The sequence below is a fragment of the Ambystoma mexicanum genome, chromosome 6p (genome assembly GCF_040938575.1).
Source record: "Ambystoma mexicanum isolate Mex_15411 chromosome 6p, UKY_AmexF1_1, whole genome shotgun sequence".
Classification (NCBI taxonomy): Eukaryota; Metazoa; Chordata; class Amphibia; order Caudata; family Ambystomatidae; genus Ambystoma; species Ambystoma mexicanum.
The window spans coordinates 947,213,788-947,237,172 of record NC_090935.1 but is presented as its reverse complement, the minus strand read 5'-3'; positions in this window follow the sequence as shown (position 1 = coordinate 947,237,172).

The following is a 23,385-nucleotide window of genomic DNA, read 5'->3' as shown; positions in this document are numbered from 1 at the left end:
GGCCTGGGTCCGGTGACTGTCAGCGGCCCAACAAATAAGGGACTGTGCTTCCCAGAGGTGGGACAAAGTCTGGTCATGAATGGTGGACAAATCCCAGAGGCAGGCATCGGCAGCAGGTGTGTTAGAGGAAGGGAGATCAGGAAGTGGCAGGGTGCGAGGATGCTGTCTGTACAGAACGTAGAAAGGGGAAAAATCAGTGGAAGAGTGGGGGGCAGTATTGTACGCAAACTCAGCAATGTGCAATACTTGATGACATGAGTGTTGGAACTGCAGGGACAGACAACGTAATTACTGCTCAAGCGTTTGATTAACGCGTTCTGTTTGGCCATCGGATTCTGGGTGATAGGAGGATGAAAATTGAGTATCGATACCTGTAAGTTTAGTGTGGGCTCGCTAAAAACGTGAAGTGAACTGAGAACCCCTATCGGAAACCAGGACAGTGGGGAGACCAAATAAACAGAAAACAGAACGAAAAAACAAGTCAGCCAAAGTGGGAGCAGAGGGCACAACAGTACAAGGAATGTAACGGGCCATTTTGGTAAAGGAGTCTACCACGACCCAAATGGTGTTGTAACCTTGTATCTTAGGCAGGTCTGTTATGAAATCCATGGACACCGTATGCCATGGATGGAGCAGGAGGGGTAATGGTTGGAGCAAACCCAGGGGTCTTCCTTTCCAATTTTTGCATTGGGCACAAATGGGACAACCATTGACATAACCACTTACGTCCTTGCGCATAGAAGGCCACCAACACCATCGTTGAAGCAAAGCCAGGGTACGCTTCTGACCGGGGTGTCCATTGATAGGGGTGTCATGAGACCATTCTAATGCACAAAGGTGAGTGTCATGGGTGGGTAGATAGAGATTGTCCTGCATAAATGGTAACCCATTGTGAAGTACCAAATTCCAGTCCTGTATCTGGTCAGGATTACCAGCACCTATTGTTTGATGGTAATGAGTAGATGGTCTGGAGGGGTACATCATTAAATGACATGTTGTCTGCCTAAGAGTTATTCAGGGAAAACTGGAAGGGATTCACCACCAGGTAGACATGATAGGGCATCTGCTTTGCCGTGGATAACACCGGGGCGGTGACGTACGACGAAGTCGTAGGTGGAAAAAAATAGATGCCAGTGTACCTGTCGACTATTGATACATCGAAAGGTAGCCAGGTCCTGCAGGTTGCGGTGGTCCGTATATACCGTGACCTGGTGTTTGGCACCCAAAAGGTGATGCTGCCATACCTGGAAAGCATCTTTGATTGCCAATAATTCCTTTTCAGTAACGGTATAGTGGGATTCCGCAAGGGGTGAATTTGCGGGAATGAAAAGCCACTGGATGAAGGAGACCAGTGGTGGCACAAGACTGGGATTGAACAGCACCTAAAGAGTAGGAGGAGGCATCGGCCTCAACGACAAAAGGCTGGTCTTCGTTGGGGTGCTGGAGTATGGGTGCCATGGTGAAAGCTGTCTTTAGTGCGGTAAATGCTTCCTGTTGTGCAGAGGTCCATAAGAAGAGTGTTCTTGGACTAGTGAGAGTGGTTAGAGGAGTAACTATGGAGGAAAACCCTGGGATGAAACGCCGATAAAAATTGGCAAACCCAAGAAAGGACTGGAGTTGTTTTACATTAGTGGGGATGGGCCAATCAAGGACTGCTTGGACTTTGGAGGCGTGCATGGACAATCCGCCCGATGAAATGCGGAATCCCAGGAAATCTACTTCTGTCACATGAAAAAGACACTTCTCAGGCTTGGCATATAGTGCGTGGGCATTGAGTCGGGCAAGGACCTCCCGGACGTGCATTACGTGTTCACTGAAGGAGGATGAAAAGATCAATATGTCGTCTAAATAGACGATGACATAGGCGTCAACAATGTTGTGGAACACGTCATCCATGAACCGCTGGAATGTGGCAGGGGCATTACATAAGCCAAATGGCATTACAGTGTACTCATAAAGGCCATGTCGGGTGCAAAACGCAGTTTTCCATTTGTCGCACTTTCGGATACGGACTAAATTATAGGCACCTCAGAGGTCAAGCTTTGTGAAAACCATGGCATTGGTCAAACAGTCTAGAAGGGGGTTGATGAGCGGTATTGGATACCGGTTCTTTATGGTCACCTGGTTAAGCCGTCGATAATCCACACAGGGACGGAGGTCCCCTTCTTTCTTTGGCACAAAGAATATTGGACTAGCCGCAGGTGAACGAGACAGCCTAATGTGTCCAATACAGAGGGCATGCTGGATATACTCCCTAAGGGCCTGGCCTTCGGAGGGAGACAATGAATATATCTGACTTGTAGGGATAACCGCATCCAGAACCAAGTCGATAGGGCAGTCATAGGGACGGTGGGGTGGAAGGTGTTCAGCACACCCCTTGTCAAAGACCTCTGAATACTCCTGGTATTCCGTAGGAACACAGGTCACCAAGGCTCCTATCACACGGTCGGGAGGGTCAGAGTCCATAGGTTGGGAGTTGTCTTCCCCTACAGTTAAATGAGCCAAGGCACCCAGAACCCGGGATGGAAATGACAAGGTGTCTGGAATCGTGAGACAATGCTCCTGGCAATAGGAGGACTCAAAGTACTCTGTCTCACTAGACCAATCAATTGACGGGTTGTGGATACGTAGCCAAGGGATGCCCAATATCATGCCGAACTGAGGAGTAGTAATGAGATCAAAAGACACTATTTCCCTATTTGTGTCCTGAATAATCAGTGTTAACGGAGCTGTCTGTTGAAGGATGGGGCCAGACACAAGAGCGGAGCCATCCACCGCCTGCACAAATTTGTTTTTTTTTCTTATTCTGCAGGGGAAAATTCAAGGAGGCTGCTATTGTAATATCCACATAGTTACCAGTGGCCCTGAATCGATAACCAATTGTACTGAATGTTTAATGTGATCCGGGGACAAGAGGAGGGCAGTAACCATAATGGGTTTCGTGATGCCAGAAGAAAACACAGGGGCTTGCCATGGGCTCGTCCGTGCCCTTGGAACTAGGGACGAGCCTTCTGAAAATCCTGTGGCTTGGGACGTGGGCGTCTTTTGGCATTCCTTAACATAGTGTCCCTGCAGTCCACAGTAAAAGCAGGCATTGGACCTCTGGCATCTCTCCCTCTCCATGACTGTGATCGGACTTCTAATCCCCCATATTTGCATGGGTTCACCGGGGGTAGTGACAGGTGCTGGAGTAGGGGATACAAACCAACCAGAACCCCTACCAGTTTCAGACTTGCGCTCAGTGTGCCGGGGATCCACAAGTAAAGCCAAGTCAACCAATTCTGGGTATTGGGCAGGTAAGGAGGGGACCACTGCTAGTGCGTCTTTCATGTGGTCGTTTTACCCTCGGTAAAAGACCACAGCTTTCTTGCTCTCAGGCCAGGATGTCTCAACTGATAATTGGTTGAATCGGGTGATATAATCAACCAGAGACGATTTTCCTTGTGTCAAATCTAGTAATTTGAGATTGCAGGTTTGTGCCTTGTGACAGGTGTCAAATACACGTGTCATTTCGGTGACCAGCCTATCAAAATCATAGAGGATTGGGCTATCGCTTTCAACTAATGGATTGGCCCAAGTGGCGGCAATGCCACTCAGATGGGAAAGGGTAAAGGCAGCCTTTGTAGTAGAGTCTAGAAATGCTTTGGGGTGACAAAGGAAGTGTAATTTGCATTGGTTGATAAAGGTACGGAATTTCCTGGGATCACCCTGGAACTTCTCGGGGGCTGCCAGGGGAAACGGGGCACGGACGTAGACAGGAGTTGGCTGGTTGGACCCACTAGAAGGTCTGAGGGGCGGTTGAGGATCCCCAAATTCCAGATCTGTGGGCAGGGCATGCCGTTCACTTTGAATGGTATCCAGTCGTTGCTGAATGGCCACCGTGGCGGCTGACATATCTGCCCACAGAACCATAATTGCCTGAACTAAAGCGGTTACCGGGTCTCCTGCAGCAGCTTCCATAGTCCAGGCAGAGGCTTATCAGTCTGTCAGGAACCCGTAACCACGTGGACTATGGAAACCTCCGTCCCCAAGCACCAGTCAGAGAGATTACTAGAAAGACCCACTGACCGGTTATTGGGGCCACAGGTAGATGAAAGCAGGAACACAGGACCCCGGGCTGCTGCAAGGAAAAGACAATAGTAAAATAATTGACAGAACTTTTGTAGGCAACAAGATTCAGGGTAAAAGACAAAGGACACCTACCTAGGTGGGGGTAATAGGGCGCTGGGAATGAGGGTCTCTATACTTGGTGTGCAGCTGGTAAATGCCAGGGGTACTTAAAGAACAGGCAGGTGGACCCAGCAACTGCAGGTTGATGGTGACGTGCAGATATAGTGGAGGAATTCTGCTTTGTGTTCCAGTGGGAAAGTACAAAGGTGCTGCCAATACACATGGAAGGACAGGAGGCAGCACTAGGTACTTCCGTGACAAACCAAAGTTCACTTGAGAGGTAGTCCATTAACTGATCTGATGTCGGCAACCAAACATCCAAAAATAAAGACAAAGCAATCCGGTAGACAGTCCATGGTTGTCAATGGCAAAGGGTTGAGAAATCCAATGTAAGGTAAGAGCAATCTAGTAAACAGTCTGTGGTCGTCAATGGTACAGGGTTGTACAATCCAAACGTAAGGCAAGAGCAATCCAGGTGCGAAGCGAAGATTCAAGTTCCAAAAGGTCCAAGGTAGCAAGGTCGAGTAATCGCATAGCAACTGCAGAGAACAGCTGATAAGCTCTGTTCTAGGGGATCGACTTCCTTATGAGCGTCCCGTGATGATCACGTGAGCGGAGCTTTGCATGCTCACGTGATTGGCTCTGCGTTGCTCGGCTGTTGCCTGCGCCACGTTTCCACGGCAATGGCAATCTCTATTGTGGCCACAGACTCCACGGTTGCCGGAAACGATGCGCAAACAGGCCGTCTGCAACGGAAAGCCAAGGCGCCGTACACCAAGATGCCGCCTCTGGGTGCACACAGAAGGTTTCAAGGTAGGGGAGCTGCCTGGGGTAACTGGGTATAAGGGAGAAGCCATACCAAGGAGACAGCTAGGGGTAATGGAGTGTGATCTAGAAGGCGTGACAGATATCTTCCTCTAAAACGTGCTTAAAACTAAACTGAGCAGTATCAATCGGCATCATATTCGAATCATTAGATTTTTCATTAGCTAGGCTCACGGCCTCTAGTTGGGGGGCTAAGTCTGAACCTCTATTCAGCCTAATGTTGTCTTGAATTTTCACAATTTTATCTGTACAAAAGTTGTTTAGGCCATTAGCATGTAAGACAGAAGAGGCTTTCATTGGTGCATAATCGGGTTAACAAAATCAGCAATTGTCCTGAATAACTCTTGGGGACTATTCAATGCTGTTGTGAATTTGTTTGATAAAAGTTTTGATTTAGCAGTGAACACCACTTTTTTATAATTAGTAAAGGCTTTGCTTGCCGCCAACAAATGTACACTAGACTAGAAACCATTGATGTTCATAATATTTATGTTCTTTTTTCAATTCAAAAAGATCTCTAGTAAACCATATTTTTGAGGGCTTTTTGGCGTCACTTTCAAGGCGCTAGTGCAGCAAACTTGAGTGGGATGGTGGGTTGCATGCTAGTATGACAGGACCCGTCAGAATAGTGAGCCCAAGTGCTTAATTCGCCCTAAGTAGGATGTCCCTGGTTACTCAGACAGTGGCTGACTTGCTGAGCGCACCTCCGGTCTTGCAGAAGCTTATGAAAATGTGCACGCTAAGGCTAGCACTGTAATGACCATACATGGTGCTTACAGCTAGGGCCACCCCTCTGTCTCCCCCAGATGGCAACCCACCAATGATATCTCCAGCAATTGATACCGGTCAATAGGGAGGTACCTATGTATTTATTAATTTATTTATTTGTGTTGTATAGTGCTGAGCATGGGGAAGTGAACCTGCTTTAGCAGCTTTGCAATGTTCTTAGGGCAGATGGGCTGAGGGAGAGGGTGATGGGTTGGAACAAGTAGGCGTGCAGGTGTGTTATTTTGGTGGGGTGGGGGGTGAGAGCTCTAAGTAAGGACCAAAGACGTGTATCTCCTTGAAGTGTATGGAGAACAAGGAAAGGAGGGACGAGGGAAAGAAGATCACAACATATTAAGCACAACAGGGGTCACAGTCCTGTGATTCCAAATCTCTGAGATGACAAAGAGATCTACAGTAGACAAAGTTCATTAAAATAAGCCTCTGAGTGGGAAAGACGTCCTTGGTTCATGGTGACAGGCAACGAAGTGCCATATGCAGGGGGTAAGTAGATGCCAGAAGGGGTGGTGTCTCAAAGCCAAATATGCCATGAGGTGGACTGACTGTCATAGGTTCAGTGTAGGATGTAGGGGCAGATACGTACAGAAAAAAGGAGGTACGGCACGGCTGGTAATCTAAGGGAGAACTGGCTGCCCTTACTTCATGAACGGCAAAGCGAGACAAGCAGAACTTTGTTCCACCTTGAGGGATGGGGGTTCCCATTGAGGAGAGAGAGTGAGAGGGGAAAGACAAAATGGTTTGAGAGGGCTTTGTTCCCGCATCAGATAAGCAGTCCTGGAGGGCTTGTAAAATGGATGAGGGGTCTTCAGGTATTTCCATAAACAGAGGAGTTTTTAATTAATTCTGAGTTCTTGGCTATGGGTCTTTCAGATAGAGGGGCAGCAGTCAGAATCTGAGTCTGTCTCTACCCTTGAATTTGTATATGGGTACCTGTGGGAGGCGATGTTTGAAGATCTCAGGTTTCTTGTGTGGCACATTCCAGTTCTACTTTTCCACCAGACAAGCATGCCTGCTTCACCCAAAGGCTCGATCGACTGGAGAGAGAAGTCTGAAATCGATCCTTTGTTCTGGATCCTTTGTTCTGGACGGAGCAGGTGGGGGCATTTGAGAACTGAGAAAACGTGATGCAGAAAATTGCAGTATTCCAATTTGGACAGAACTACTTTATGAGTTATCTTCACTTTGTGTTCGAAGTTTATGAAGGGGAAAATTGTTTTTAAAATACAGAGATACAAATTGACTAATTTTACTGTGGTGTATATCTGTGGCATGAACGGTTAATTCTGTATTCATGATCATGGTCACCGGGGATGGGGTTGGTCCCACGGAGGATGGTCAGTCAAATGGATGCATTATTTTGGGTGTTCCGCTTAGCAGTATCTCTGTTTTATCCCTGCTAAGGTAACAGAAGCTGGCAGATATCAAGGCTTGGATCTGGGTTATGTAGCTGGTCAGGTCCTAGTTGCTGGACCTTTCCCTCTCCAAGTGGAACAGAAAAGAGAGTCAGTGAGAGTTGAAAAGGAATCACAATCGATTCAAATTGGGAGGGCACCATCCTCATCAAAGCATTTAAAAGCTAGCCGAAAAGGACTGATCCCTAGAGGAAGATGAAACTCTCCTGGTGAAGTTGCATGATCTGTTGACCGAGGGAAAGACCTGGCTCCACTTGTCCTTGGGAAAAGAGGACAGCTTGGAGCTGTTCCAGAGATGCTCATGTCATGTGTGTGATGTTGTATGAGGACCAGGGGGACTGACTAAATTCCAGTCCTTTCTTGCACAGTGCATTTCTAAACTGTGCCAATGCCCTTTGCAACCAATCAAGTGTTTTGGCATCATTCCTAGTGGGAGGTGTTGCTGCTTGGGCTGCTCCATTACCCAGAATGATGACCTGATTTTGTATGTGTAGGGAGATGAGGATCAAAAATGATGTTATCCAATGTTTCAACAGATGCATGCCATTGTTAACCATGGGCAGAGAACTGTTTACTGTAAGGCAGAGTAACAAGGGACTATTTACACATTTAGCTCTGCTTAATTGGCTAATGGTGAAACATACATGCCCAAATGTGAAGTGTTTGTCCATAGTCCGAAGAACGTAAGGACCTTTTTAAATCTGGGAAGACTTACGTAACCATACAGTGCCTTCAGCATGGTACAGCAAGACACCGTCATGTGATTGTTCATACATGTTTGCAGGTCTGCAACTGGAGGGTCATGGATTGCTTCAGCTCCCAGTGGAGTGGTTTTCTCATTTCAAAGACCACCATGCACTCATGCTCCCGGTGTTCACCATACTTTAGAACACCCCAGTCACATGCACAGACTATCTAAGCCTGCAAACTATAACCCCCAGTATGCTGCAGAGGCAGTGTGCATACCTGGAGTGTGCAAAGAACTCAATCATCAGAAAAACGGCAAACTCCCTCTCCCACATTTTCCAACCACAGTTGTCATGTTCATCCCTGTTATAACCCAGAACCACCATAACGAAGTGGTCCTCAAGTAACATGGCATTTAGCTCCTGGCATTTTGTGCTTAATTATCTGCCCAACCAGCTGTTGTGACCTCAGCCTACCTCTGGGCCCTGCACTGTGGCATGCCCCTCATTGGCATGTATTAGTATTACGATCATGGCTGTTTATGTTGGATTTTGATTTTGGTTTCTAATTTTCTGCTTAGCCAAGTAATGTGTTTTTTTTGTCCTTCTTGTTTACATCATGCCTTCTTTTCCTGTCCATTCATGGATCCTTTTGCAAGGTAAGTTATATCCTTTGATTGTTCCATGGTGTACTCTTCCTGTCCTCGTGTTCTGGGCCTTTTCTACCTGGCTCTGTTGCTTGTGCTTCTTGTTATCTGTGTCCTTCTCGGGTTCTAATTCCATATTGCTCTTTTCTAGTGTCCTCGTTCTGTTGAAGCTGTCTGACAATTTTCTGGCAGCCTCATTTTGTTGTAACTCATTGGACTTCCTTGTGATGTCCACATACCATTGTGGTCTGATTGTTCTTCCTTCTGGAATCCTCCTTCCATCAGGGTTTGGTTGGACTTCTAGTGTCCATGTTCCACTGTGGCCACCTTGCGATAGTTCTCTGGTACTGACACAGAACACTGACCTTGGAGCTACCTGTAAAGGGTTCAGCTTAATTCCTGGCCCTTCACCTCCTACGGCTTCCAAAGGTGGCCTTGCCTGCAACCCATAGGTTTTCTGTAGTTTTCCTGCATGGCATGACTTCTAGACAGGTACAGCCTCATCAGGACTTTGTTGATATTTATTTCCATTTGATTGGCTTTTACTGGCTTATTCGTCTTGTTTCCATTGAAGCCAAATGTAGGTGTCTGGTTAATTTCTTTTCCTAGCCACCTTTTCCTTCATCTCGTGGTTTTGTAGGTCTGTGAGTGCTACCATTGTGGAATTTCCATATAAAAACTGACAGGTTGAAGATCTGTGTGTCCTCTCAGGAAGCTCATGTTAGGCAGAATCCTATGCAGTTCCCTTAGGGAGCACTACAGAAGATTAGGACTACAGGTATATGCAATAAATCCCCTTTGGTATCAGTCTGTACCACACAGATTTAGTTGGTAGCTGTGGCTGAGCAGCCAGACTTATCTCAAGAGGGAGATGAGCAGTATTCAGGGTTTATACAATAGGACTACAATACTATGGAACAAGGAAACACTGACCAAAGCTTTGTATCAAAAAGAATATATATATTTAGTTTGCACACTCTTAATTCCACACACAAATCACAATCATTAAAGCAAGTTAAAAAAGTCAAGAAAAGTATACACAACTCCCTAATTAAATTGTAGACAAGTTTGAGCACGAGTGAAAACTGAGCAAAACGGCACAGTGTAAACCAAGCAGAAATGGCACTCTAACAATTTCTTCAGAGGGAGGGAAAGGACAAGTTATACAGATTTAGACTCCTAAACACTCCAGCAATGCTTCACAATTGAATTGTGAACAAGTTGGACAAGGTAGTACTTTAGCATGAGCAATACTCATGTGAAAACTGAGCAAAATGGCACTTCATCAATATTTAAAAAGGGAAGGAACGGTGGTTATAAGAGTTTAGGTGCACCAACACATTTCTTGATGAAAAGCAATCTAGAGAAGGCAGTTGTAAAAGATTTGGCCAGAGTCAATAGGCCTGTGCCAGAGTCAGTGGTACAAGGCAAAGTGCCCAGGATCAAACGGTTCTAGTAGCTGCAGTCAAGTCTTTGTTTAACGATTTGAAAAGGCGGTTGCAGAAGGTAAAAGATAATGTTAAATGAAAGGGGAGGCCATCCCAGCAGGTAAGTAAAGGATTTAAAACACCTTTCGCAGTACCCAACGAAACAGGAGGCCTGGCGGAACAATGTACCTTGAAAGTGGAAGAGGCTCCTGCGGTGGCGGTAGTTCCTGGCAGTTCCTGCAGTTCGGGAGATCCAGCAGAGGAAGAGAGGCTCCCGTCGTGGAGGAAGGTTTGAGTTACTGCACTGGCCAGGGATGAAGCCAGCCGTGGTGCTGACAAAATGAAATAAAAGGTACGCTCCTTTAAATCGCGGGCGTAGTGGACGGGTGCCTGGCTATCCGGTCTCTGAGTGCAGGGCACTGGCGATTCGGCCAAGGCAGGTCCTGGAGGGCGATTGGCGAACTGGTTGGCCCCACCAGCTCAAGGGAAGAAGACTCTTGCAGGTTAAGATCTTCTCTCGTCGTTGGAGAAAAGTGGTGAGGATCTGCAGCAGGGCTTCACTGATCGTTCAGTTGTTGAAGATGTATTCAGCTTCTCTCCTCTTTGGGTTTCTTAGTTCCAGTGGCGATGTCTTGTCCTCCAGTCCTCAGAGCCCTGCTTTTATGCAGAAAGACCCTCATTCATACAGCCTAGCTGTCACTCACGCAGTGGGGTGGTTATCCTGGCGGGATAATCCCCAGCCTATCAGGGCAGAGTGCGACTTGGGTTGCTTAGGTAACCCTGTCTTGGTGCCTATTCCCCCTCCCACACGTCCTGTCTACCCCAGACTCAGTGGCACCGAAAGGAGGGCGTCTGTGCAGAAGACCGCCAAAAGGATGAACAAAGTATCCCCGACCTGGGTTAGTATTTCAGAGAAAGACACGAGAAAGAAATAATATCAAAGATCTGGCAATAAAAACCTACCGGAGTAAAGTTAATATTAAAATAAACTGGCGGTATGTTAGAGGCTGTTAGTAAAAATGGTAGCCTCGAACAATGGGAAAATCCCATAGTAAAATATTTGCGATCGAATATTATGGTAGTAACCACTGCCACCAGCCAGAAACTTTGGAGAGAGGGACTGGACGGTACCCTCTCGAAAATGAACACCAGGGAAAAACTATTAACCCTTTCCAGTACTTCCATAGTAAGATGGGTTGTACTGCTTTTGTTCATAACTATTGACTAGTAAAGTCAATTGTAACCATACATGCCTTTGGAGACAGTAGTCCGTCCCAGGGTATGGAGTCTATGTTTGGGGGTCACTATGACACCCCTGTGTTACTGCACTGAGGGTGCTGTGTAGCACACATGTAAAAAGATGGTACCTATGAGGGTGAGAAAAACCCCATAGACTATAAGCACGAAAAACTGCCTAAAACACAAAGCAAAATACAACTCAGAGTGGGAAAAAGAGTCTCACTCTTAGTAGGAGTAAAACAATAAACCCCTGAAATCCAGCAAAGCTGCTGGGGGACTCTATAGGTAAGGGAAATTAGCCTTTTAAGAGAATTCTCCCTAACAGCTCACTCTTCCAGTGACCATGTTAGTTCAGACTTTTGTCCCTTTACGCTGGAGGTGGCTACGGCACACATCCATCAGCAGTAGGCTAACTTTCTTCCACTGTCTGATGAAGCAGAGAACAAAGAGGCTGCCAATGCCACTCCAATTGTACCTACCTCAGTGCCAGGTGACCACCTTATGCCATGGGTCCACATATGCCCTTCCCATTACTGCCTCTCAAAAGTTGTTTTGTGGAGAAAAGGGTATATGTTACCTTTCTCAACCAGTTTAGGTTGCAAATCATGATCCTCTTTATACCCCACTCTTTTTAATATCTACATTCTTCCTCTGCTCCTAATGCTGGATGACCTGGGTGTCTTGTATACCAACTACGCTGATGACACCCAGGTCATCCTTGAACTCTCAGGTTCTTATGCCAGAGATGCCAAGGCCATCGCTGCCATCTATTTCTTCATCCACTCCTGAATGATTCAGAATTTCATGGCTCTGAATGCCGACAAAACAGAGATCCGCATTTCCGGATCCAGTCACATGCTAAAGAACCTCTCCAAGGAATATGCCTCATTTACTATTGCTAATGTTTACATTCCAGTGGCCCAAAGCGTTAAGACCCTTGTCGTCACTATTGACGCTGAACTCTCAATGCGTTCACATTTTGCTAAAACCAGAGCTACCTGTAGATGGATAAACAGGTAATTGTGCGCAATGCGCCCTTTCCTGTCTTTCAGCAACATGTTCCTTCTTGCTTCTGCCCTTGTTAATTCCAGGTTAGACAATTGCAATAGTCTTCTAGCAGGTACGTCCACTGCTAATATCCCGCCCTCCAGATTACCTCAAAACGGCGCAGTCTGAGCCGTGCTTGGTCTACCCAGGCATTTTTCTATTACTGAAGCCAGGAAGAAACTACATTGGCTTCCTATCAAGCACAGGGTATCCTTCAAGATACTCACACTTACATTCAATTGCTTGAACAACTCGGCACCCAGTTACCTGACAGAGTGCATACATCGCTATGTCCCTGGTCATCACTCAGGTCCTCCGAGCAAGTCAGGCTTAATCAGCCTCGCTTCCGCTCAGTTAAATTTGGAAAAACCAACTTTAGTGTCACTGCACCATCTTTGTGGAACTCACTCCCTTTTCATCTCAGTAGTTTCACTTCACTGGTCAACTTTAAAAAGAATCTCAAGTCCTATTTTTTCAACGCACCTTAGTCCTTGACCAAATCGTCTCCTTTCCTCTGATCTCCTGTCCTCTTTGTTTTCTCTGAGTGTCCCCGTCTTGTTTGCTTGGGGTGCGCCGTGAGGCCTCCCCGCGATTTGGCGCGTTATTAAGAATTTAAATAAATAAATAAATACATAAATTGTTCACTTCCTGACACAGAGTCATTCCACCCTACCTCACATGCCATCAAAGAAAACATTGTAGCCACCTTGAGGATCTCCCCGGGTGTCTTTGGGAGTAGGACCAAATGAAGCCCCTTGAACCACTCCAGTACCGAGTGGATCCCATCCTATGCAAAGGTCAACATCATTGTTGGAAAGTAGTAGTGCCATTAACCCCTCTGTTAAGCTGAGGGGAGACAGGGCACGCCAAATCCTCCTCAGCTGCCACTCAAAAAGGCCCTGTCGAACCCACTAGTGTCTCAGGACTCGTCCATCTCCCAATCAAGCTGGTGAACCCTGGCCAAAATTGAATGGCAGGAGAGCAAAAGCAGCCCATTTTCACATGGCAGCAAGCCCTGCAGGATGCTATGCACAAGTGAAACAAAGACTGAAAGCAGCTCATGCTAGGGCAATTTTTGGACCTCTATAAAGAAAAAAAACAAATCAATCAATGAGAAACAATGATTCAATCTCCTCTCACATTCGAGACTATCCAAAAAGAATAGGCAAGCATGTGCCCTCTCCTCATGAGGATCCACAGATATTGTGAACTAGTTAGGGTATCCGGAATTGCCCATGTCCTGATCGTGTGGTGTCTCATGTGCCCTGGAGGATGTTGCTCTTGTCCTCATGTCAGCAAGTCTTGCTTCAGTTTGCTCTGGTGTCTCATGTGCTGTGGAGAATGTTGCTCATTTGCCCGGGAGAAAGTTGCTCTTATCCTCTGGTCAGCAAGTTGTGCTGCTGTTTGTTGTGTTTCAGAAACTCTTGATATTGATTTTTGCTTTGCATCAGATGGAGCTTTTCCAAGTGATGTTCATTTTTTGTACGGCTTGTTTCAGTCACTCAATGGCTCCAGCACATTTGAGAAAGTGTCCAAGAAAGATTGATTGATTGATTGATTGATTGATTGATTGATTGATTGTGCTCTCTTCTCATGAAGGAACTTAAGTAAACTGTAACCTTGCCATTTCCCATATTTGGAGTGGCATGATAAAAAAGTATTTTTTTATTCCCTTTAAAAATGCTTTAATAAACTCTTTTGAACTGTATACAGTAGTAATACATTTCAGAGGAATAATTAACAAATCGAACATTTTGTTTTGCCTCCTAGTATCTACTGTAGTCAATCGGGGTGAGCATCAGTAAATGAGGGTGCCTACAGAGTGCATTTTAGTAATCCGAACATAGACTACTACGATCTTGCCCCAGACAAAAAGAGAATCCATGTAAAATTTGGTTGACATGGGTTCAACAGTGTGAATTTGTATAGCCGGACAAACATACACACATAGATACATTCTGCTTTATAAATGAAGATAGCAAACAGGTTACTAGATAGCAATGATCTATCTGTTTCCGAGCCTTCTGTTGCTCTGACCTACTTGCCAGCCATTTTGCACTGATTTGGGGAAGCTGCTTGCTCATTCGTCTTGTGAAAAAGTGGTATCCCTGGTAATGCTACCAAAAGTATTTGATCACATTACAATGAAAAGCAGTAGCCTACTGCCTAAATCGGTAGGGTTGGCAAGTATGTGACATGTTCCCTTTTTTGTTTATTGGAACTATTTGTGTCCACTTTTTTCTTTTACATTCATGTTTCTGTTCTGTTTATCAAAATAGAGAATCAGCTCCTCCAGGCTCTTTGAGGAAAAGATCGTCAACAATGGTATGAAATGTTATTTATTTAGGTATGATATGTTAATTATAACGCGCGTAATACCCAGAGGTTTCTCAGCGCGGACGCGGGGATCGAACCTGTGCGGATATGTGTCGTCTTGCTTCCACGGCGAGCACGTTGCTGCTGAGCTATCCTCCCAAGACAAAGATGATGGTGGCACAGCAAGTTGGGGAGGGTCTTCCACAAAAATGTCACTTCTATGTTGGTGGCTTTAGGTCTTTTCGTAGGTATGCATTGTAGAAATGAAGATATTGCAGCTGTAAATAAAGGTACTGCTCTGCAACAGTCATGACACTATTAACCCTATTCGTAAAATATTATGCGACGCCTCTTTGTTTCTTTATCACGTCGGACCTGTTCACCAGCGCATTTCCTTTTTTTTGGTTACAAAGTCATAAAACGTAATGTTCAGCAAGATTAATGATGGCTCAGCGTCAGCACCCACGGACACGTAACAAAAAGGACACAATAAATATTGCTTATTAGACAGCAGTATAAATCACACCCCAAAAATTCTTCAGATAAGTGAGGACTTGCTAATGAATTTCATTAAATATGTCAGGCAATACAGTGTCTAGTCACATTATATTAATGTAACATTTATTACAATGTGCATTGTCCTTCCTGTTCTTCATATTGTAACAGGTTTCACTGAAGTCTGGAATAAAATTGTGAAAATGTATTGCTTAGTAGTGGAGTAAGCCTTACAAGAATGTTACTTGAACCTTACCATGGGGACCAATTGTAGATGAGAAGGCTTGGGGGAAAGATCCACTCCACCTGGCTTTCAAAGTCCAGCATCCTAAATCAGGTGCATAATTCGAATGTGTTGTCTGCTGTTGTCATAACTTATTCATTGTATACCATGGGGAGAGATTTGTTTAGGCACTGTCGTTTATGGGACAAATCGTGGAGAACAGAGTAGAGCAATGACTACTGTAGTTAGAGCTTGGACTGCCAACCATCCTATTGCATGTTCAGTGTTCCCAGCTTCTTCCAAGCAGAGGACGTGCGACGAGCCCATAGGCACTGTGCAGCACTATACAAAACACAGTACATATACGAATACATCGGCACGCACACACACACGAGAGCGCCCACACGCACGCACGCACATTGCCTTTGCACGTATTTGTCTATAACACTTGCATCTAAGTGAAGTTATACTCCTATAACTTACACTTCCATGTCCAGAAGCATTCGTGATAGGGGTCATTTCCAAGTGTTCTCTTGTGAGGGCTTAGAAACAACAACATGCAATGTTAGGTGGGCTTTTCTCACAAATGGTAATGTGGAAGAGTTGCGAGACCTCCTCTAAGGAGGGCAGTGGGATGGAAGTATAGTTTGTTAACCCACAAGCACAAAATAAAAGGTCAACAGTACATTGCAGAAAAATATACTCTTTAAAGCAAAGCATTGAGAAATATACACGTTTAAAGGCAAGCACTTTAAAAATAGTTAACAGTATTATATGATCAGTGCAGGGTCTATAAAAGACTCAAGCTACTGTTAAAATCGTCATTAACACCCTTACGTGGTTTATTACAATTTTAGATAATTTAAAAGGGATTACAAAGCGTTGAACAAGGGGGTATTTAATAGGAATGCTAATACAATGGCAGCTAGTAATGACCAAAAAAAAGAGTAGCAAACGCCCCTAAACCACAAATATTGACCACAGCTATACAGATGAGTACAATCATCATCTATAAGGAGTTTAACAAGTCCAGAAAAATGTGTCCTCAGGAACAAACAGGACAAAGTCAATAGTCACCTCACAGTGATTGTTACAATACTAGGACGTTTTGCCAGACTTCAACTTCAGTGGAGCTGGAGAGTAGAAAGGATGAAGCACACACAAGACGAGTCATACACCCAGGTTTGATGACCAGTGACACGGAAGAGAAAGGTTGCAGTGATGACCTGTGGGATCTGGAGCAGTCGTAATGGCCGTACATGGGAGAGCAGTCGGTGATTATGTGGTGAAGACAAAGAACAGTAAGACAGGAGGCTGGAGTGTCCCCTCGAGGAAGGACAGTTGAATATATGCAGATCAGGCTGTCCCTTGAGAATATGAGAAAGGAGATGTGCCACAGTGCAGCAGAAACAACATCACTCGGTATGCAGCGAGGTAGCAGGGGCACCCACTTCTGTTCCAATGAGACATGGCGTGCAGGATCTCATCAGGGTGCACACAGACTGCACTGAAGAAGGATCCACCTGTTCTCACCAGATTAGACAGAGCCTGAAACATTTTCCCTGAAAGAAAGGCCAGATCTTTGCCTTAAGGAAGGAACTGAGTCATCAACAAAGGCTTCTGGCATAAATTCTTGAGCACAGCAACTTTTCCTCTAACTACTCCGACAGGGATCCAAGTTGGTTCTTGGAAATTGTTTGGGATCCCCACAGATATACAAACACAGAGGGCTGTTGGTTTCCCCTGCTCACCAATCACCACCAATGAACCATTCAACGTTTTGTCAGGTTTGGCGAGGATTGGCCAGGATTGGCCAGATAAACTCTACTTTCATGGGCATTCATACAGGGCTGATTGAGGTGGCTGAGAGAACCCCTTCAGTCAGGACTATACGACATTCACACAAAGGATCATTGTGGGCTCTAAAGAGAGACTGTAGGCAACAACATTCAAAACAGCCGTTCCTCATGCACATATAACAGGCAGAAACACAGTGACTAGATCACAGCATACTTTACTCTTAATCAGGGAGCGAGAAGCTACCAACAGAGGAAAACAGATACACATTTTTGCAGCCAAATAGAACATGTAAATCTGCCATTAGCCACTCACTATAATGCACTTCCACAGATATTGACCCTTCCCTGGGACGAAATGGGTCACTTTGGCAGTGCCCCAGCTCTGGTAGCCATATAGTCTATTTGAGACAGCATACCAAACTACAGTTGAGTGTTCAAAATACATTTCTGACCTAACAGTTCTCGTTTCACACACAGACACATACACTTAGGTGCATAGCAAGATTTCTGTGACACACACAGATCTATGAGGTTGTACTTCTGCAACACATTTAGCTCATATTCAGCTCTTCTACTTTGACTTCTATGCTTGAAAAAGTCTCTACATGCAGCTATTCTAAACACTCACTTTCCTGCAAAGTAAGACTGTTATAATGCACACCGATGCATGCTTTGACACTCACAATACACATACAAAGCCTCTGGCACAGTTACAATCCTGTAACACGTTCTCTGGGATTTTTCTTGCTTAGGAGAATAGCCCATTTTAGCCCACTTTAACTTTCAAAAATAAGAACTATTAATTTGCATATCGGTCTGGTCCCACCCACAAAGATAGTCCATCACTGAAATACTAGGCAATTTTCCTCTGAACAAGAGTACCAACAGCAACCCTAGACACCACCAGTGAGGGCAAAGAAGGACAGGGGTCCATAGCTGGATTATTCTTCTAACTTAGTGTGAAACCGCAAGTGTTCCAAATTTGCAATATTGTGGGAGCACCTCTAATGAGACTGAATAAGGCCAAACAACCTGTCGTTTGGGGCGCTTTTTATCTCAGGAGGGCCTACAATCACATTTCAACTCATACGTTTCAGCTCATTGTAACTTTCACAGAGGATAAATATTGGTAGGACTCCAATAAAAGTACCAACAGCAACCCCAACAATTTACTTATGCCTTGCTGGGGATCGTCAGTAAGGGGGAGGGTGTGTCTGCAGCACAGAGATCAGGGGGTCCACGCCTGGATTACCCAGAGTTAAATTACCCATTTAACTCTACTGACAATGGACAAGGCCAAATAACTTGTTCTGGACGGTTCCCACTCATAAGGGTCTATTTCCATTTTTTAAGTCACTGTACCATTTACTGGTGAGAACTATCCATTCGCATATCCATCTGGCCCCACCCAAATGGACAGCGCAGCACCAGAATGCTGGGCAATTCTCCTCTGAACAAGAATACCAAAAACAACCCCATAAACATGTTTCGAGGGGATTGGGTCCTCCGACGTATTCCATATCTATGACAGTAATCACCACAGCTATGCTGCTTCGGAAAATATTTCGCCGTCTGCGTCCTGCGTCGACGATGTCGATACGCCGCCCTCGAGGACCTCCTCCGATGGCCGACGTCACTGAATGTGATAAGTAGGACGCACGACGCCCGTAGCCTCAGTTCTGTTTATTCCGCGAACGTGTTCGCTTCGGGAATCTCGGCGCGCCTCGACTCTTTCGAGTTTCTGTTGTTTCTCGATTCTTCGAACCTGTTCGTTTTGTGAAGTTTCTTTTTTGTGAAGGATGTCTACCTCGTCTTCCACCCCACCTCCGGGATTTAAGAAGTGCGGGGACTGTGGGTCCAAGATGTCAGTTACGGACCCGCACGACACCTGCCTCTGGTGCCTCGGGGAGGCCCATGACACGGATGACTGTGTCGACTGCCAGTCGCTCACGTCTAAAGCCTTGCGGGAGCACAAGAAGAAGTTATCGGTAGGTAAGGTGTCTAAGCCACGGAAGTCGAGGTCTGGGGGGCTTTCGACGGACAATTCGAGAGGTGACTCTCCGCGTCGTCGTCTAAAGTCCAGTGGGTCTCAGTCCCGGAGTCGGTCCCGCCACTCCTCTACCTCTTCGAGGCACTCCCGGAAGCACTGTCATCGGTCGCCTTCCCCGTCCTCTTCCGAGGACTCCGCCCATCAGCGGGTCACTTACCCTACCAAGCAGGCGACGCCGGAGGATAGGGCTTCCTTCAAGGGCACCGGTCCGTTTGCGCCTCCGAGTGGGGTCCGTCGTGATCGGTCGAGAGACACCGCTCGCACGCCTTCGGGCTCGGGTGGTCGGCACGATTCGCGGGAGAGGTCCCGCTCAGAGAATCGTTCTCGTCATGCCCGGTACAGGTCCTGGTCCTCGACGCGCTCAAGACCGTGTGAACCTGTGTTGTCTTCGAGGAAGATGTCGGCGTCATCGGCGCCCAGGCTGTCGAAGGACACGCTCGGGGCTACGGCCTTCGAGGCCTGTGTCGACGCCCTCGATGCTGTCTGCACTGCTTTCGGCATCGACGCCGATTCACTCAACGCCCTCGACGCCTTTCGAGGCTGTGTCGACGGGTGTACCCCGGGGCTCAGTGGAACCCTGTAGAAAGGCTCTGGCCAAGGTCAAGCATGGCTTTGGTTCACATTCTGTGCCTTCTTACCGCCATCTTGAGTTTATTTCAGAGGTGGATGAAGGCTCTGATGATGGCATGGTTCCTAATACAGTGCCTGACGAGATTCTCTCGGGCCATAGCCAATTTGAGGACCTAAGGCAGTCCCTGCACGATGCTAGTGGGCTGGACACCTCTCTGGAGGTGGAGTTTTGTAGGCCTGAGCCTGGCACTCATGCCAACTCCTCGTACCGGCGCCTTATGTCTAGGGTCACCGAGTACTTGGGATGGTCTGCTCCCCCAGGGGAGTTTCTTCAGGATGACCTTACGGATATCCTCGACCTTGGTCCACCAACTGACCCGGTACTGCCATTTCATATGGCTCTACAGAGGAGGTTGGCGGTGGCTTGGACTGCTCCGGAGAGTCTCCCAGCATTGGGCAAGTCTTTGCCACGAAAATACCGCCCAGCCAGTAGCGACCCCTGCTACTTGTCCAAGCACCCTACTCTGGAGAGTTTGGTGGTGCAGGCGGCTACGGCCCCGGCAAAGCAGGCGTCGTATCCTACCATCGCTCCTGATAGGGACGACAAGCGTTTTGACGGCTGGGCGAAGAAAGTGTTTTCTGCAGGGGGTATGGCGCTTCAGGCGGCCAACTCCAAATGTGTCTTGTCACGTTTCACGCACACTCTGTGGAACTGTGTTTCCTTAGCGGCTGAACATATTCCCGAAGGGGACGAACGGGATGGTTTCCTTGCCATGGTTCAGGATGGCAAGGATGCCATGTGTGAGGCCGTTCAGTCGGGTTTGGACATGGCAGATTGCGTCAGCCGGTCCCTGGCGGTGAGCACCGTGATACGCAGGTTTGCGTGGTTGCGGAAGTCGGGGTTTGCTCCTGATGTGCAGGCCCGGCTCCTCAACGTGCCCTTTGACGGGGAACATCTTTTTGGCAGCAAGGTTGCAGACCTCCAAAGCTGCAGCGAAGTCGTTGGGCGCTGCAGTTCGACAACCTCTGCCTTTTCGTCCTAGGGGACAGCAGTGGAGGGGAGGTTCCTTTCGTTATTACTCGTCCTTTGGCAAAGCGAGAGGAGCTGCCAGTCAAAGGGGCCACCGTAGGAGTGCCAGAGGTGGAAAACAGGGTACTCGAGGTGCGAAGGCCGCTCGGGCAGTTGCCTCTTTGCCCTCAATGGCCGCAGTCGCTTCAGCTCAGTCATGAGGCCATGTCCCATGGTTCGCCGGTTGGGGGAAGGCTGGTGCAACATCTTGTAGAGTGGTGTGCCATTACTTCAGATATGTGGGTTCTGGAGATCATAGCCCACGGCTACTGTCTTCCTTTCCGGCAGAGGCCTCACGACAATCCACCAGGGAATCTCTCTTTGAAGAGTCCGGATCCGCTACTTGCGCAGGAAATTCAATCCCTACTGGAGAAAGGCGCCATAGAATTGGTGCCTGTAGCAGAGAGGAACAAGGGATGGCATTCCCCTTATTTTTTGATTTCCAAGAAAGACCGGGATTGAGACCCATCATGGACTTGCGCGGTTTGAACAAACTCCTCAGGCAGGACAAGTTCAAGATGGTTACTCTCTCTCAAGTCCTCCAGGCCCTTCAACTTCAAGACTGGTTGGTGTTTCTCGACCTCAAGAACGCTTATTTTCATGTGCCGATCCTTCCAAAGCACAAGAAGTACCTGAGGTTCGCACTTTCAGTTTCGGGTCCTGCCGTTCGTCTTGACCTCCGCCCCAAGGGTCTTCACCAAGCTCATGGTAGTAGTGGCAGCGCATCTCAGGAAAGGGGGGATTCACGTCTACCCCTACCTGGACGATTGGTTGATCAGGGCACGCTTTCCCAAGCAAGTCCTGGATCATCTGTCCGTCACCTGCCACTCCCTCCACAAGCTGGGCTTCTCTATCAACTTAAAGAAGTCCCATTTGACACCAACTCAGAGGCTCCAGTACATCGGAGCAGTGCTCGACACGTCCCTGGGGCAGTGTTTCCTCCCCAGGTGAGGGCTCATCACATTCAGCAGATGGTGCACAAGTTTCCCAGTGTTCGAGTTCTTGAGACTGCTCGGCCTCATGGCATCCTGCATTCTTCTGGTGCCAGAGGCCAGGTTGCGGATGAGATCTTTGCAATGGGCACTCAAGCTCCAGTGGTCTCAGTCCTCCGGCAGGATGTCGGACCGTGTTCAGGTGCCGTCCTCGGTTGCCCAGGACCTTCTGTGGTGGGCCGACGAAGGCAATCTGATGAGGGGGGCTTCATTTTGGCTTCCCTGGCCGGAGGTGACGATCGTGACGGACGGATCCCTCATGGTATGGGGAGCTGATGCCAACGAGTTGACAGTCAGTGGTTGTTGGTCTCTGTCGGAGTCCAGACTCCATATCAATCTGTTGGAGCTGAGGGCCGTCAGGCTACCCCTGAAGGCTTTTCTGCCGACTGTGCAAGGAAAGAATGTCCTGATCCTGACGGAAAACACGAGGGCCATGCACTACCTCAACAAAAAGGGCGGAGCAGGGTCACTTCCTCTGTGCAGGGAGGCGATGCAGCTCTGGTTCTGGGCAATCCAGCAGGAAGTTTTGATCTCGGCAGTTCATCTGGCCGGAGACGAAAACGAGATGCGGATGCTCTGAGCAGGCAGAGCGCGATCTCTCACGAGTGGGAGTTAGCTCAGGAGATTCTCCTGGAGATCTTCGCCCTTTGGGGGACCCCTCAAGTGGATCTCTTCTCCTCCAGTGTCAACCGGAAGTGCGAGAGGTTCTGCTCACGGGAATTTCCTCCAAAAGGAGCCTTAGGGGACACGTTCGTGGTGGAGTGGTCATTCCCACTGCTGTATGCGTTTCCTCCAGTCCCCGTCATCCCGCAAGTACTGCAGAGGTTACGGAGGTTCGGTTCCCAAATGATCCTCATTGCTCCGGCGTGGGCCCGGAGGACGTGGTACCCGGACCTTCTCGACTTGTCCATCTGTCCTCCACATCGTCTTCCCTACCAAAACGATCTGCTCTCACGGGAGGGGGGTCAGGTTCTCCCTCCAGAGGTCAGATCCCTCAGCCTTCACGCTTGGTTTCTGAAAGGTTGAGGTATGAGGATTGGGACCTCCCTGAAGACGTGATGGAGGTTTTGCTCTCGGCCAGACGGGCCGCAACTAAGTCCCTGTACCGTTGCTGTTGGCGTAAGTTCTGCGACTGGTGCAGGGTTAAGAATGTGGATCCTTTTGCATGGGACATTCCCATGGTTCTGTCTTTTTTGCTTTTTTTGGCCCACAGGGGCCTTCAAGTGGGTACCATTAAAGGTTACCTGGCAGCGCTGTCCATATTTAACTGCTCGTCTGAAGAGTGTTCCTATTTTAAAATTCCTTTAATTTCTCAGTTTCTGAAAGGGCTCACTAATGTGTTCCCTTTGTCACCTTTCCAGGTGCCCGGTTGTGATTTGAACCTTGTTCTCAAGTTTCTGATGGGTGCTCCATTTGAGCCTTTGCATTCATGCCCTTTAAGACTGTCAACTCTTAAAACTGTATTTTCGGTTGCGGTCACTTCCGATCACAGAGTGAGTGAGTTACAGGCACTTTCAGTTAAGCCACCCTTCACTGTGTTTCATAAGGACAGGGTTGTCCTTAGAGTTCGTCCTTCCTTTCTTCCGAAGGTGGTGTCGGAATTTCATTTAGGCCAGAAGGTTGTTCTTCCGG